Source organism: Nycticebus coucang, chromosome 4 (assembly GCF_027406575.1).
Source record: "Nycticebus coucang isolate mNycCou1 chromosome 4, mNycCou1.pri, whole genome shotgun sequence".
In the NCBI taxonomy this organism is placed as follows: Eukaryota; Metazoa; Chordata; class Mammalia; order Primates; family Lorisidae; genus Nycticebus; species Nycticebus coucang.
Genome location: NC_069783.1, coordinates 20,923,117 through 20,937,619, shown reverse-complemented (window position 1 = coordinate 20,937,619; position 14,503 = coordinate 20,923,117).

Sequence of the window (14,503 nt, the reverse complement as noted above, 5' to 3'; positions counted from 1 at the left end):
CTCATCACCATGCACGCTAATGGCTCGCAATTTCACAGATTTATAGTAAAATACACAAGAAAATGTTCAAGGTCATGTCAACCTAATGCTGGCCAGTAAGGTTGTTACAAAGTGTTTACAATCAGTGTTTCAGGGGTGTTACCAGAATATGTTAATTATTTATTTATGTTAATTTTCAGAAACATATTTTCTTTCTACTTTTCCCTAAATAACCAAAATCAATTAGTAGTAGATTTTAACATCTATTTTATTCATGCACTTAATAAATGTATCTGCAAGAGATACCAATCTATATAAAAATATGTGTGTACACACACGTATGTATACATTCCCATTTACATTTTTAAATCAGGTAAAAAAGAGGTCATTCAGTTGAAATCAAAAGAATTTGTGTTTATATTTTCCATTTAACAATTAGGTCTCTTAATCTTCGTCTCAGCATCTTTGTACATGAAATGATGTAATGATCCCCTTCCCCTTGGAGTTCTTCTCCCATCATATGACACAGTGTGAAAGTACTTAGCACTGGCATCTGATGTAGAAAAGTCACTTAGAAAGTGCTTGTTAAAACTGAATACAGATGATTTTAAATATTTTTTTATGTATTGAGTTAATAAGTAGAATCTTCTCTAGTAAATACATGTAGTATTGCAAGCATTAGGTTTTCTTTTCTTTTTTTTTTTCCTTTTGCCATTTTTGGCTGGGGCTGGGTTTGAACCTGCCACCTCTGGCATATGGGGCTAGCGCCCTACCCCTTTGAGGCCCAGGCACTGCCCCAGCATTAGCTTTTCTACTGGTCACTGGATAATTATATTGCATTGTACTTCTGTGTGTCATCTGGATAATAAATTAATCTTTGTTTTCTGATGCATTTACCTCCAGGGGCACGTTATCTGGACACACGGAGAATGGTAAGAATGTCCAGAGTAGTTTTTTAACACCCAGCATATTTGCCTCATGCGATGAATTATTCGGATGATGGACGTAATTATTTTCATCCAATGTAACAAAAAGTGGAGGCTCATTTGTCCATGCTAGGCACCAGAAATACAAAGGTGACTCAGACATGTGACATTTTTCCTAGAAGATCTCAGAATCCATGTAGGGTATAATCCATACCCAACTGACTGTGATCTATGTCACAGTGAAGGAACGGTGAAATGTAAAGTTCTGAGGATCACAAAAAGGTAGCTGCCCAGTCTAAGGACATCAGGAAATCCTTCAGGGAAGGGGCAAACTAGTAACAGAGATTTCGATGATGAAGCCATTTGGATGAACTCTCAGTGAGCTGATCTCAGTCTGTGCCCTCTGGGGCGGGCAACTTGGACTGTCCTGCAGACTTGCACTCCGTCCTTCCCCCGTCTGATCTACGCTGATGGTTTCTGACCAGAAGAGTCTGTCCCTTGCCCTTGGGCTCCAGGTTGGCTCTAGCCAGTGGGGACCCTATCAGTAGACAGGAGGGAGGGAGGAGGACGAGGTGAGGAGTATTCAGTTTCCTCCATGTAGGGCTGCAATGTGCTGGCCGTACCCTCAAATTCAGTCTCAGGTCCCCAACTCTACTGAGCAGCCTCTGCTTCTGGATCCCCATTATTCCTCTCTCCCTTCACCCCTATGTTCCTGGGATACGTGAGTAATGCTTTTCCTGTCTCAATACGCTGGACACACCTTTATAAATAGCTCTTTATTACACCCTCCTCAGATTATTGTAATTTTGATGGCCTTACTATTATATTCCTGCTGAGGTCTTGACTGATATACTTTATTTGACGAAATTTTATTTGCTTCTACTCGTGAGAAGTTGTCTGTTTAATTTCCCAAGACACAATGCTGCTTCTATCTTTCCATTCGGCTCATGCTGCCTCACGCCAGGAGCACCTGTCCATCCTTCGGGGGGCTTATTTCCACTCATTCTTCAAGACTTTTAGTTAAAAAAAATCATCTTTGGGCTCCTATGATGGGACCAGCTTCCTTCCTTTCATTCATATGTACTAGTCACGGCCTTTGTCACATCACAAGTCTGCATCTTTGTCTCTCCCATTAAAACGAGTTCCTCAGCGTAAAGATTACATCTCTTCCATCTTTGTGTCATATAATAGTGATTCACATAATTCTCATAACACAGCTTATTACATTGGTCAGAATTTAGTGGAATGGTTTGGTATTTGATTCAGTAATAAGGATCTTAATTTTATTTTGTTCACTTAATTGATTTGAAACAATCTTGTTCTTAATATGGGAAGGTTCAAATTAGAAGACTGATTACTTTAGTGGAAAACTTTGTTCTCAATTAAACAATCCCTGTAATTATTTTCTAAGTTGTTTTAGTTTGATGACGTAAATTGCAGGGGGAAGAGCGTGTTTAATTCTCTGTTCTGTGGTTTATTAGGTCTCTGTTGTTTTCCTTTACAATCCTTCTTCCCTTGATAACCTGAGGTTGTTAACATGCTATATTTTTTTCTCACCAGGATCCACATGACGGATGTATGTCCCTCATATGCACACTATATTTCATGGGCTGTAGCATAGCGAGGTGAATGTGGATTCTGCAAAATTTCATATTTTCTGCTAGTCAGCAGTGCATGTCACTTAACTGAAAGAGAGTGACATCATAGGGCTAGACTAGCCTGGCCCTATTTAAAAAAAAAAAAAATTATACACAGAATTTAGTGTTCTAGCCAGTTTTTTGTGTTTGTTTTTATAAAAATTATTTGGGAATGTGATGTCCCACAAATGGGTAAGACCCTTCCGAGTTCCTTAGAAATTGTCTTTCCCATTTAACTATCCATATTTAAAGGCATTAAAAGAGATGAAATGACAAGTGACTTCTCCTTCTTTTTAACAGAAATTATTAACTAGGATATGAAAAAGAAATTGCACAGTTTCTCTTTATTCTTAAATTCCATTCCTTCTTCTCTTTACTGCATTTGAAGAAGGAGAAGTTGAGAAGAGAGACTGAACACTTTGAGTGGAAAACTTTTACCTATTCGGAGAACTAACAGTCATTGGTTTTAAGATTTCCTTGGATTCTACTTCAAAATTACTCCAGAAATGTCCCACCATTGTCATCAGTCTCTATCTCTGTTTTGGATTTTAAGAGAGTCGAATGACATGGCCTCTAAGCTCAGCATCTTTTGTAGTAAAACCACAGGTGAAAATGCCATCAATTTCTCGTTGCCTTGTTTTCAGGAACAAACTAGTTTGATGTTATTTCTTCTTCGATTTTTCTAGGACATCACATTCAATTCTCAACTGTCCTGTTTTTGAAGAAAGATAAGACTTTGGTTCTGATTGAATTTTCCTTGAGATCAGTTATTGCCAAGTTCAGTTTATTAGAGAACTAACGTGGCATCAGTTCTGAATTCTCTGAGGTCATACTCAAGTTCATCTTTGAATTAAAAAAGTTTTTTTTTTTCCCTCAACGTGTGAATCTCCAGTTATATTTGTGTCCTATGCAAGGGGAGAGAAGGTAAGGGGTGAAATAGAAAGATTATGCTTCTTTCATTTTGGGGTTTTATGCTTTTTCCTTACATTTGCACAGATATCAATGCAAATGTATATAGTTGTCAGGCTCATTGTTCTGTTAATTTGTTTGTTTTTGTGATGGACATATTACCAACTTCTCTGGTTTTATTCAGAATAGATGTTTGGAATGTGAGATTCTTAGAAGGAATTTTTCCCCCTTTATTTTAGGACGTGAAAGATGAGTTAAGAAGGAAGTATGGTTTGGTGCCAGACCATGAAGGGGCTGCTGGCTTCATGCCTTTTGCAGCTCACAGTGCCGTGGATGGCAATTCTACGTGTTTGCCCTTCTTGGACAGCAATCGGGCCCAGAGATTCTGCAAAGGGGGGAGCTGCCTGTGCCCATCTTACACCCCAGGTAAGTGAGCTTTGTACACTTTTGTCCAATAGGGCGACTTTGTGGGCAGAGATGGGACACCTAATTTAATGGGAAAGCTATGAAGATGGGAATTCTTATGTCTGAGTTTTGGTCAATCGATTTTGTCAATGCTTTTCTAAAATGTACAGTAAATACATTTCCTAAAAAGTATACTATGTAGGACTCAAGAACTTTGGAAAGTAATTTCCCCTTCTGTTACCCTCCCCACAAACAAAAATTGTCAGGATCTTATGTTGAGAAGTCATGGTCAAAATTATATGAATTGAAAGATTAAAACATTAAAAGATTAAGTCATCTTAATGTGAGATTTGTGCTCAGAAATCCATAATAGTATCTACTTGTTTAGTGGCATGATGCCTAAACTTTTTAACCTAGCATTCAAGGCCACCACAGTTGGGTTTTGTTACTCCACTCAGCTGCCTGTCCTTCTTCATCCCATTGGCACCAAGCAACACCGTCAGACATAGTTTTTGCTGTCATCATACATACTAGGCTTATCCTGACCTTGCATCTTTTTTCAGGTGGTTCTCCTTCTGAAGCATTTTAATTTTCTTGTCTTTCCAACATCTTTTTATGCTTCTATTCCAGTTAGGAATTTCTGTCACCTGTGGTGGAGCATTCACTGGACCTCTCAGGATCCAATTTTTTTTTTTTTCACATCTCTGAGCTTTTTCAGAAAGTATTTTTTTTATTTTTTAAATGTTTTATTGAGGGGGCAGCACCTTGGCTCAGGGGGTAGGGCACCAGCTTCATATACCAAGGGTGGTGGGTTCGAACCCGGCCCCGGCCAAACTACAACAAAAAAGTAGCCGAGCATTGTGGTGGGCATCTGTACTCCTGGCTGCTCAGGAGGCTGAGTCAGGAGAATCGTCTGGGCTCAGGAGTTGGAGGTTGCTGTGAGCTGTGATGCCACCGCACTCTACCAAGGGTGATGGAGTGAGACTCTGTCTTTAAAATAAATAAATTAATTAATAAATGTTTTATTGAGGTAAAATATACACATAAAATTTATAATCTTTACCATTTTTAAATGTATAGTTTGGTGGTAATATATATATTTTTATTATTGTTGGGGATTTATTGCTTTGTCTATTTGGGAGCTTTTTGTGATTCTATATAAATTTTAGATTTTTTTTCTATTCCTGTGAAGAATGTCATTGGTGTTTTGGTAGGGATTGCACTGAATTTGTAAATTGCTTTAGATAGAGTAGTCGTTTTAGCAATATCAGTTCTTACAATCCATGAGCATGGAGTATCTTTCTCTTTTTGTGTGTGTCTTCAATTTCTTTCATCCGTTTTGTATTTTCCCTGGCATAGACATTTCACTTCTTTGGTTTGATTGATTCTTAAGTATTTTATATATATTTTTTGTAGCTGTTGTGAATAGGATTGCATTCTTGATTTCTTTATCAGATTGTTCACTATTGGCATTGCTGATACATCATATTAACAGAGTCAAGAACAGAAACTTGATGAAGATACTGAAATATTATTTCAATAGATGCTGAAAAATGCATTTGATAAAATCCAACATTCCTTTATGATAACTCTCTTGAAAATGAATATTGAAGTGACAAATTTGTATATATAACAAGCTCATAACTATCATTATAAACTGAATGTGGGGCAGGGGCAGAATTAAAGGCCTTTCCTTTAAGGACTTGAATAAGACAAGGATGTCCACTTTTACCATTTTTGTTCAACATAACACTAGAAGTACTGGCCAGAGCAATTACACAAGAGAATGAAATAAAAGGCACTCAAATTGGAAAGGAAACAGTCAAATTAGCCTTGCTCCTAGATGACATGATCTTATACCTAAAATAATGTAAAGACTCCATCAAAAAACTGTTATCACTGATAGATACATTTGTGAAGTTGTTGGATACAGAATCAAAGCTATATTTTTTAATGTGGAATTTTTCTGTTCTAAACAACTCCTATTACTTTACAAGTACAATTTTCTTCTCTCCTACCAAACACTGATGATTCCCACTTTTGCCTTCCTCAATTGTTGACTTTGTTGAGAATAAGGACAATATTTCTTATATTACTCCTTCCAGACTTGAAGAAACAGGTACCTATGAGGATCGACTGGGCTTCTGCTCCTCTCCAAGGTTCCCCTGGCAGGACTTTGGTCTTTTCCCTACATTCTGGTGTCTCCAGTATGAGAGTTTCCTGGAAGCAGAGCCTGTGTTTTTTCCTCTTCCATTTCTCACTGTGAGTTCTCTGTGCCCCACTTTAGGGCTGTTGCACTTCCGCTCATCTCATGAAGCCATGCATGCCTTCTTTAGGGCTCCTTGGTCTCCTCTTAAAACCCTATGGCATGTAAGAGTTTAAACCACTGCACAATCACGGGCAGATCACATCAGCACAAATGTGTGCTGAGGGTGCACAGGCCATCTGGGACGCCTGCTCTTTGAGAAGCAGTGTGGCTACTCAGTCAATGCTTACTGACAATTCCATAAGGAACGATGGTTCTGCTTTATGAATTCACTTGTCTCCTTCCTCCCCAAGGCTGTTCTCAGCTAGGCAGTGATTTAACTTTCAATTTTTTTCATACGTGTATATGGGCCACTTTTTACCTGTCCTCTCTATTAGTTTATTTGTCCCAAAAGTCATGTTCTGTCCTTAGTATTTTACACCTTGTGTGTGTTGCCTGATGATGTTTGCACTGCCCCCAATTCTCTCTTGGCCTGGAATCTCACACCCTCACCCCACGTAAGTTTAAATGGAACTTTGTGATTACCTCTCAAGCCCTTTCCAACTCTTTGTCCTAATACCTTAAATACTAATTCTCTGACTTTAGTCTATTTTGGTGACTTATTAGATTTTTCTTTTAGCTTTCCTCCAGGGGACATCAATTTCAAACCATCACAAGCACAGGTGTAACTTCTGCTCTTATAATTCCCACCCACACTCCTAACTCCACTCTATCTCCTGATAACACCATATTAAGTCACTAATGGCTGGAGTTTGAAAGATTGAATGTTAAAAGCATAATTAGAGACTTAAGGGAAACAAATTGTACCCATAAAATTTAGAATTAATTTCAGGAAAATAGGGCAATTGAAGCACCTAGTGCAATTTGAAATGACTTTTCTGAACGAGCGACTGTGCCTGAAATTAGCCCCCTTCTTACTTCTTCTGCTTCCTCCTTATTTCCTTCCAAGAGTAAGGGCAGGCCAGTGGGGGGAAGTTTGGCAAACAGCGATGTACATTTCTTGTCAGACTATCAATAGCAAAGAGCTCACGTCAAAGTTAAGCTTTCTCTCTTTAATGGAAATGGAAAATAGGAGGAGGTGTGTGGGTGAGACCAATCATTGCCCTTGGGCGAGCTTGAGAAATTGCAAGACCAGAAGAAGGCATTCAGACAGGTGGTGCTTCTAAGCCACGGCTAATCCCATCAGTCAGTAATTTCTCATTTCTTATATCCACTACTCATTGATTGTGCCATCCGAGCTCACACACAGTCATATTCTGCACCTGCTGTTCCCTGGGGCTTCTGCCCAAGCAATCTTTGCCTCATGAGAATGCTGGGCAGCTTAATTCACCAATCAAGCCCACCCATTCTTCTAGACCTTTCTCCACCACCTCTCCTCACACACTCAGTGAGACTTTTTGACCACAGCAGCCCCACCTGTCTCTCTTGGATAAAGTCCTATACCACACAAAAACTAACCTCTCCCCCCAAAAAACAAAAGCAAAAAAACAAAGTAACAGCTCAATGGTAGGCATTGTGCTACCAAATTCACTGTGGCACAAAGAATAACACAGGACTCCTACCTTTTAGGAACCACTGTCTGTTGTGGGAGGCAGTAGGGAGAAATCTGTGACTAGGAAGCCAGACAGTCACAATTACACCACGGATTGGCTCTTTACTTTCTCCTCCTAGCCGTGTCATTACAGACAGGTCATTTCTCTCATCCTCTGCCTTTCCAGCCGTTAAAATGATAAAATTAACAATTAGTCCATAGGGAGTTTTAATATGTTAAAAGAGATAATGAATATAAAATGCACAGTAGGGGTCTGACCTATAGTGGGTGCTAAACAGCCATTTTTCTAGTTGGTATGCAGGCCGAACTTGGTTAAAGAGACTCTAATTACATGTTTGTTGCAATTTAAAGCTGTTAGCAAATCCAGGTCAGCTTCATCTGCCACCCCATGTTTGTTACTCTCAATGGGGCAAGAATGAAGATGATGGATGGATTAGGGCATCTTCGACCTTTCTTTTGGAAACTTGTGACTACGGATAGCAGATAAGATTTTGGTTCAAAAAAAATTAGGACAGCCAACCCATGGGTTCTTGGTTATCTCAGGTCGTTGAGGTAGGCTAGTAGTAAATATCTGGAAAATGTGAATGAAAAGAATGTAAGCTCAGAGGACTAGATGGTTCTCTAAGAGATTATACAAATATCTGCTCTGGAGGATGTACCAGAGAATATTCTTCTAAAATATCTTATTCTCTGGGCTCCCCAGCTGTCTCTCATCTGGTATTACTGAAGCAAAAAGAAGGGAACAAAGAAAATATCTAAAATCAAAATCAAAATACAGATTTAAAGCAAGAAAAAGAAGGCCCTTGAATAGCCCCTCCCAGTGGGCTGAGGAGCAATTCTGTGCATTGGGGATTGGTGTTAATAAGACCAGTATTTGTTTTTGGTGAGAAAAGAAAGCTATTTCTTTTGCTCGATATTGTCTTTTGGAAGGCAGGTCTGATAGGGAAAAATCTCATTTAGTGTCCTCTTAGACCAACTCCACTACTTTTGAACCCATGTTCCTTATGTCTGAAAGTAAAAATTACTTAACAGCTTGGTACACAAAGAGCCAGGAAGAGCTCTATCCCATGAGAGAGCCCACCATGGCTGTGGACTAACCCTGAGGGCTCAGGTCTCCACCAGTTTGCCTAGGGAAGGAGTCCTGAGCAAGCTTATGGGAGCTATTCTTTTCTTGCACCTCATGGAGACCCTTATCAAGTCTGCCCTAATTTTTTACTTGATTAAATTTAGGGCCCGCATCAGTGGGTACCAAGACCTGAGAAATCATGACATCAGTCCCTGTTCATCTCCTGTTTCTACAGACCAGCAAACAAGGCCAGAGGGATGGAGTGACAGATGAGGTGCCTCTGCTAGCTTCAGGCTAAACCCAGAGTGGAAACATGAGCTCCAGTCCAGTGTTCCACTTACCAAAAGGTAGACGGGGGAAGTGCAGGGAGTCCCTGCCTTTCCATTTATAAGTAGCACATAGTAAGTCAGTAATGATGAATAAAATGCTGCAGATTTTGCGTGTGCTGTCCTCCACTACAAGGAACACATGGGACATTTATGAATAAATAACATTGTGTTGAGTTCAATAAAGGAGCAGATATGAAAAGGAATTCGCCTTTTTCCTTCTAATATCTCCAGTGTAGATGGAGAAGTGTACCTCTGACTCATACTAGGGGACAGTGACATGTGCTCCATATTAAAGTACATAATGAGAATAATGGGCACTGCAGTCTAAAAATTCACGAGCAGGATACCGGAAGGGTGCTGCAGATACAAAGAGCAGGCTTCAGAAGGGGAGCTGGGGAGGCTTCGGAGGAAATGGCATTTTCTGTGGAATGTATGTAGAGGCAGGACTTTGGCAAATGTGGAGAGGAGCCTGGTAATAATTACATCTAGAAAGGGTGTGATATTTATTGAGGGGAACATCTAGAATAGAGAAGAGGGGCTGTGACTTCAGGAAAGAGCAGGAGATAGATCAATACAGCTGATATTGAGGCAACAGTGGGATGAGGTCTTCTTGATAGAGTAAGAAGAGGCTGAAAAGTCCAGGTAGAGTCCACCGAATAGGAGATGTTGCATTGTCCTCTCTGTCTACTACCAGAAAATAAAATTCTAAGCCCTTAAAACACGAGTGGAGCAGATAAGATCTTGATTTCAGAAAGATTTCCATTATGAGTAGGACCACATTATGACTTTCTTGAACCGCAGGCGCTGTTGCCTTTATGGGTCACTTATCCCATAAAATAATATATATTAAAATGTATATTTTATGAATGCATTAGCATAAATATGAATATATTAATATTATACATTAAAACATTTTTAGAAATTCTGATTTTCAAAGAAAATTAAACCTTTTTCATGGGCCCCTAAGGGCATGTTGAGCCCTAAGTGCTGTGCCTATGGCCTAATGGATAAGTCGTCCCTGACAAAAAGCAATGTTTGAATTGTTTTAAGGGGTGGGTATGGAAACAGAGCCCAGGGAAGAGGTTTTGTTAAGGGTCTAGTTTAGAGTCACATCTAATGGCCACAAGTTGTAATATATGCAAAATCAAAAAGTGAGAAAATGTTCTGAATGGGTTTTTCACAGAAGACACACACAAAATCCAAATCTAATAAATAAAAACAGCAGCAATATCCGTTGATTTTAATCACTCTAAGGCTAAGAAATGCCAGCAAAGAACTGTATATTATCATCCAAATTAATTTGAGCTTTTGTGGCTTATATTATGCTGAAGATTGTTGGGTTATCTAAAAATTATTTAATACTTCACTGTTTTTCCTTCTCAGACTTCTATTATTTGTAAGTATGCCCATGTGGGCACACAACCCTTTTTATTTTCCAATTACTGGGCCATTCTAAACTGCCCCTAGATCCAGGTCATCTATTTGACCTCCCAAGGTGCTTTCTTTGATTCTTTGGGGATGCAAGGCTCTCATCTACGACTGCTATTTCTTCTAATCTCTAGTGAAATCCCCTGCCTGCCTCTGAAGGAAGCTCTCTCCTGAGTCAGTTTGACTTCTTTTCCTGTTCCCTTGTGGAATTTGTGAATTCGCACAAGATCCCCCATAGGCACAGGGCTCTGCAGTTTCTCTGGTGGTGACGGCTCAGCAAGATGGTCTCACATCTCTTGGGGAGACTGTTTTCTCTCTTATTATTAGGGGCATATCTTCTATTGCCAGTTCTTCTTGGGTCTGGACTGCACACCCTCAGATGAAGCAATTCATTGCTGCCCTCTGCAGTTGTCTTACTTAGCTCCTTACCTGCAGGGTTAAAGATCCCCAATCACACAAAAATTTCAATAAACACCAGCTTTCTAAATAATTTAGTTCCATGCCAAGGAGCTTACCAGTTCACATGAACAAATTCTCTACCCTCACAAAACTTAGTTTTATGGGGAGAAAAGACCCATATAGAGATATTAAAATGACAGGAAAAGGTAATATTAATGAGGAGGGTTGTTGTCTCCAGGAGGGATGACCTGAAGGCTGGGAAGTCATGAGTTCTATAGAAGGAATGCGAGGTGGGCATTTAGCAATAAAATAGAGCATGCACATTCCAAAAATTCATTTCAATAAAAGTATATATCATAACTTATATTATGCTCATGTATCTTACCCTTTAAAAAAATTCGAAAATATACATTTTTTACATAATATAGTCTGTGTCTCTTGGGAACACTATGATTTTTTTTATTTCCCCACTTCAGCAACCTTAGCTTTGTGGCTCTTCATATTTTCAAGGTCGCATTACTTTGTTTCTGTCTCTCCAAACAATAACCAACTTTCAGGGACCAGTTCAAACTATCCCGCATCTGTGCTGCCTTCCCTGGATATTCCAACCCAAACTGTTTGCCCTGACCTGGGCACTTTCCCAAGAATCATCCTACACCATGGGTGTTGATCTCTGTGTGCTGCTCTGAATGAATCTTTCACTGTCACTCCAGCTTGATTCCTAGATCCTGGGGGCAAGGTCTGTGTCTTTCATTCCCATGGAGGCCTTTTCTGCGGTGGTTAGAGTCAGCCCCTGATTGGAAATGGAATGACAGCAATGTCTAGTTCACTGAGCTTTGGGGAACTTCAGTAAATTAGTTATTAGCAAGTGTTTAGCAAACCATTGAGCACTGTGTTCCTGAGAGGGTAGGAATTCAACACAGGTGCAGACAGAAAGGATGGGCCCCTGCCTAGGGTGCAGCAACCTGGCATAGTAGAAAGAGTAGAGATTTCATATTGAAAAAAAATCAAGTTCAAATTGCCATGCTACTGTTCATGACTTTTAATAAGTCTCTTCAATCCTCTCAGTCTGCTTCCTCATTTGTAAACAGAAGCAGATCCAAGCATGCAGTGAAGATTTCACATCATGTAAGTAAATCCCACAGTAGGCGCCATATGCATGGCAACGTGGCAATGACCTCTAGGATACACGTTAGTGGCTCTGTAAGTTGTCTGTTCCTAAACCAGAGAGAAGCTCCATACAGTGAAAATATGTCACCCTCAGGACCTCACACAGGCTCTTCCAGCCAAGCCTACTTAGCTTTTCAAGGATTTAAGGGCCTGCTACTTACAGACTGGGCTCTGGTCCTGAGTCTTGCTCCAGCAGAAGCTCCCTGAAGGGCTCTGCCACATCCCCCTCAGTTCAGTCACCTCCTCACCTCTAACCAGGGTACTCCCTCCTGTTCTCCAACTTTGCTCAGTAGAAGAGTTAATGAAGAGGGAACCTCAGGTCTTTGTGTCTTTGTTCTTTGTGTATTTTGTTCTGTTTTGCTTTATTTTCTTTGCATGTGAAAACAAGCGGTGTGCCTAGGCACCTCTTTGGCATCACAGAATGGGCAGGATTTAATTGCTGCTGAAGGGCTGGTGCAAAAGGTTATCCAACAATGTGAGATCTTATCTGGCATTGAACTTTGAAGCTGAGAATCATGGATTGTGGAACAAGATGCAACCGTATGCTGTCCCAGAGCCAGGAATAAAGAATTTAGAGGAAACTGGGTTAGAGCTGATGGGACCTCTCAGGGAGGTCAGGGAGAAACTAACTAGCCATCCATAAAGCTGTCGGAGCAGTTATTTGAAGGAAAAGGCCGAGGCTTCTCTTCCATGTTTCTAAAAACTTCAAATAAAAATAGACAATTCTGCATTGACATAGATATGAAATGGGCAGCAATTGAGGCCATCAAACTCAGAAATAAAACAGAGGTAACCTGTCATCGCTTTGAGGAAAAACTGTGAAATTGGTAGCCACAGCCCAGGCTGAGAGATGGTGAACGAGGGGAGAATTTTTTTCTGTATTATCTAAAGCCACAAGAGAAATTGGAAGACCAGGCAGGTGAGGAAGGGGGAGGGATCTTGACACCACTGATAAAATCGTAGGGCAAAGCTGGGAGCCATGTCCATCATTCTTCCTTCAGGTTTACCTTGAAGAGGCAGGACTGGGATGTCTGCTCACATTGGAGAATTGTACCCCCCATGTTCCTTTGCTGACTGTCAGACTGTTTGACATTTTGTGATATGGTATCTGGATGCAGAGGCTGGGCCTTGATGAAATTGGAAAGTCTGCATATAGGGCTTCCTCTCTGCCATCCCCTGCGTGGGTAGCATTCTTCAATCCTCTGTTCCTCCCAGGCATTTAATCCACTTAATATTCCTGCAAGTCTGCACTGGATATGAGACAAGCTGTTAATTATCTAAACTACCTCACTGAGCAAAGCTTAGTACCTTGGGGTCCTTTGCCCTGCATGGAATAGTGATAAAACAAGGTATTTAGTTGAACTAGACCCTTTGACCCCCTACTTGAGTCCTGCTACTTGCTGGCCAATTGACTTTGTGAAAGCCCTTCAAAGATAGGGACTTAGTCTTCCTTTTCCAACTGTCACCTATATCTGCTATAATGTTCCAACTGGGATCATCAGGCTTGCCCCGGCTCCTTAGTCTACTTTACGAGTACATTCCACGACAGGAATTTCACTTCTTCTAAATTAGCTCACATCATCTTTGGACAAGTCTGACTGTGACAGAGCTTTCCCTGCTGGTAGAGTGAAAAGTTTGCAAATCTGCTGATTCACCAAGCCCATACAAAGGGTTGCTGTTAGTATCCATCAAATCATAACATTTTCTTGGATGCTCATTTTGAACAAAAACATATCCATTTGGCTACAAGGATGACCTTTTCTGCCTTCTTACCCCTCCACGCTGGAAGTCTTCATTTCCTGATGCCTGCTGCTAATAGAGGACACATGTTGAAATGTTTATGCTAATTAGGCTTTGATTGGAATCTCAGAAACAAGTTAAAATGACAAGTTTTATTGCATTGATGAATTAATTAATGAAATGAAATCATTATTATGCTGTTTGAAACCAACCCTCTGATTTTTGCAGGAGGCAGGCAGATTTTTCTACTCTAGAAATCTAGTTTTTTTTTTTTTTTTTTTATCAGAAAGGAGTGGAAGAGTTACATGTTGGCCCCAGGTAGAAGTATTGAGGGAATAAAAAGGGATTGTTCTTTTGATAAACAAGTGAGTAGCAATGGCCATGATGAGAACAGGCATTCGTCCACATGACTGTTAGGAAGAACTTGAGGGAGTTATTAAGAGATCAGGTGATGGAGGAGAATCGGGGTCTGGGTCTGTGGTGCTCATAAACTATAATTTCAAACCTTCAGCTCTTTTAGGGTGTCTCGGTGTGCTCTAGGTAAGGTCAGTGGTTGTTCACTCTGGGTCCAGGCCCTGAACGAAGCCCCACTTTCTAAAACTTAACAATTGTTTTTTGTCTGAGGAGGAACATGTGTTGTTGCCAGAAAGTAAACATGAAATAGCCCTAGCAGTCCGGGAAATGAGTCCTTCCTTTT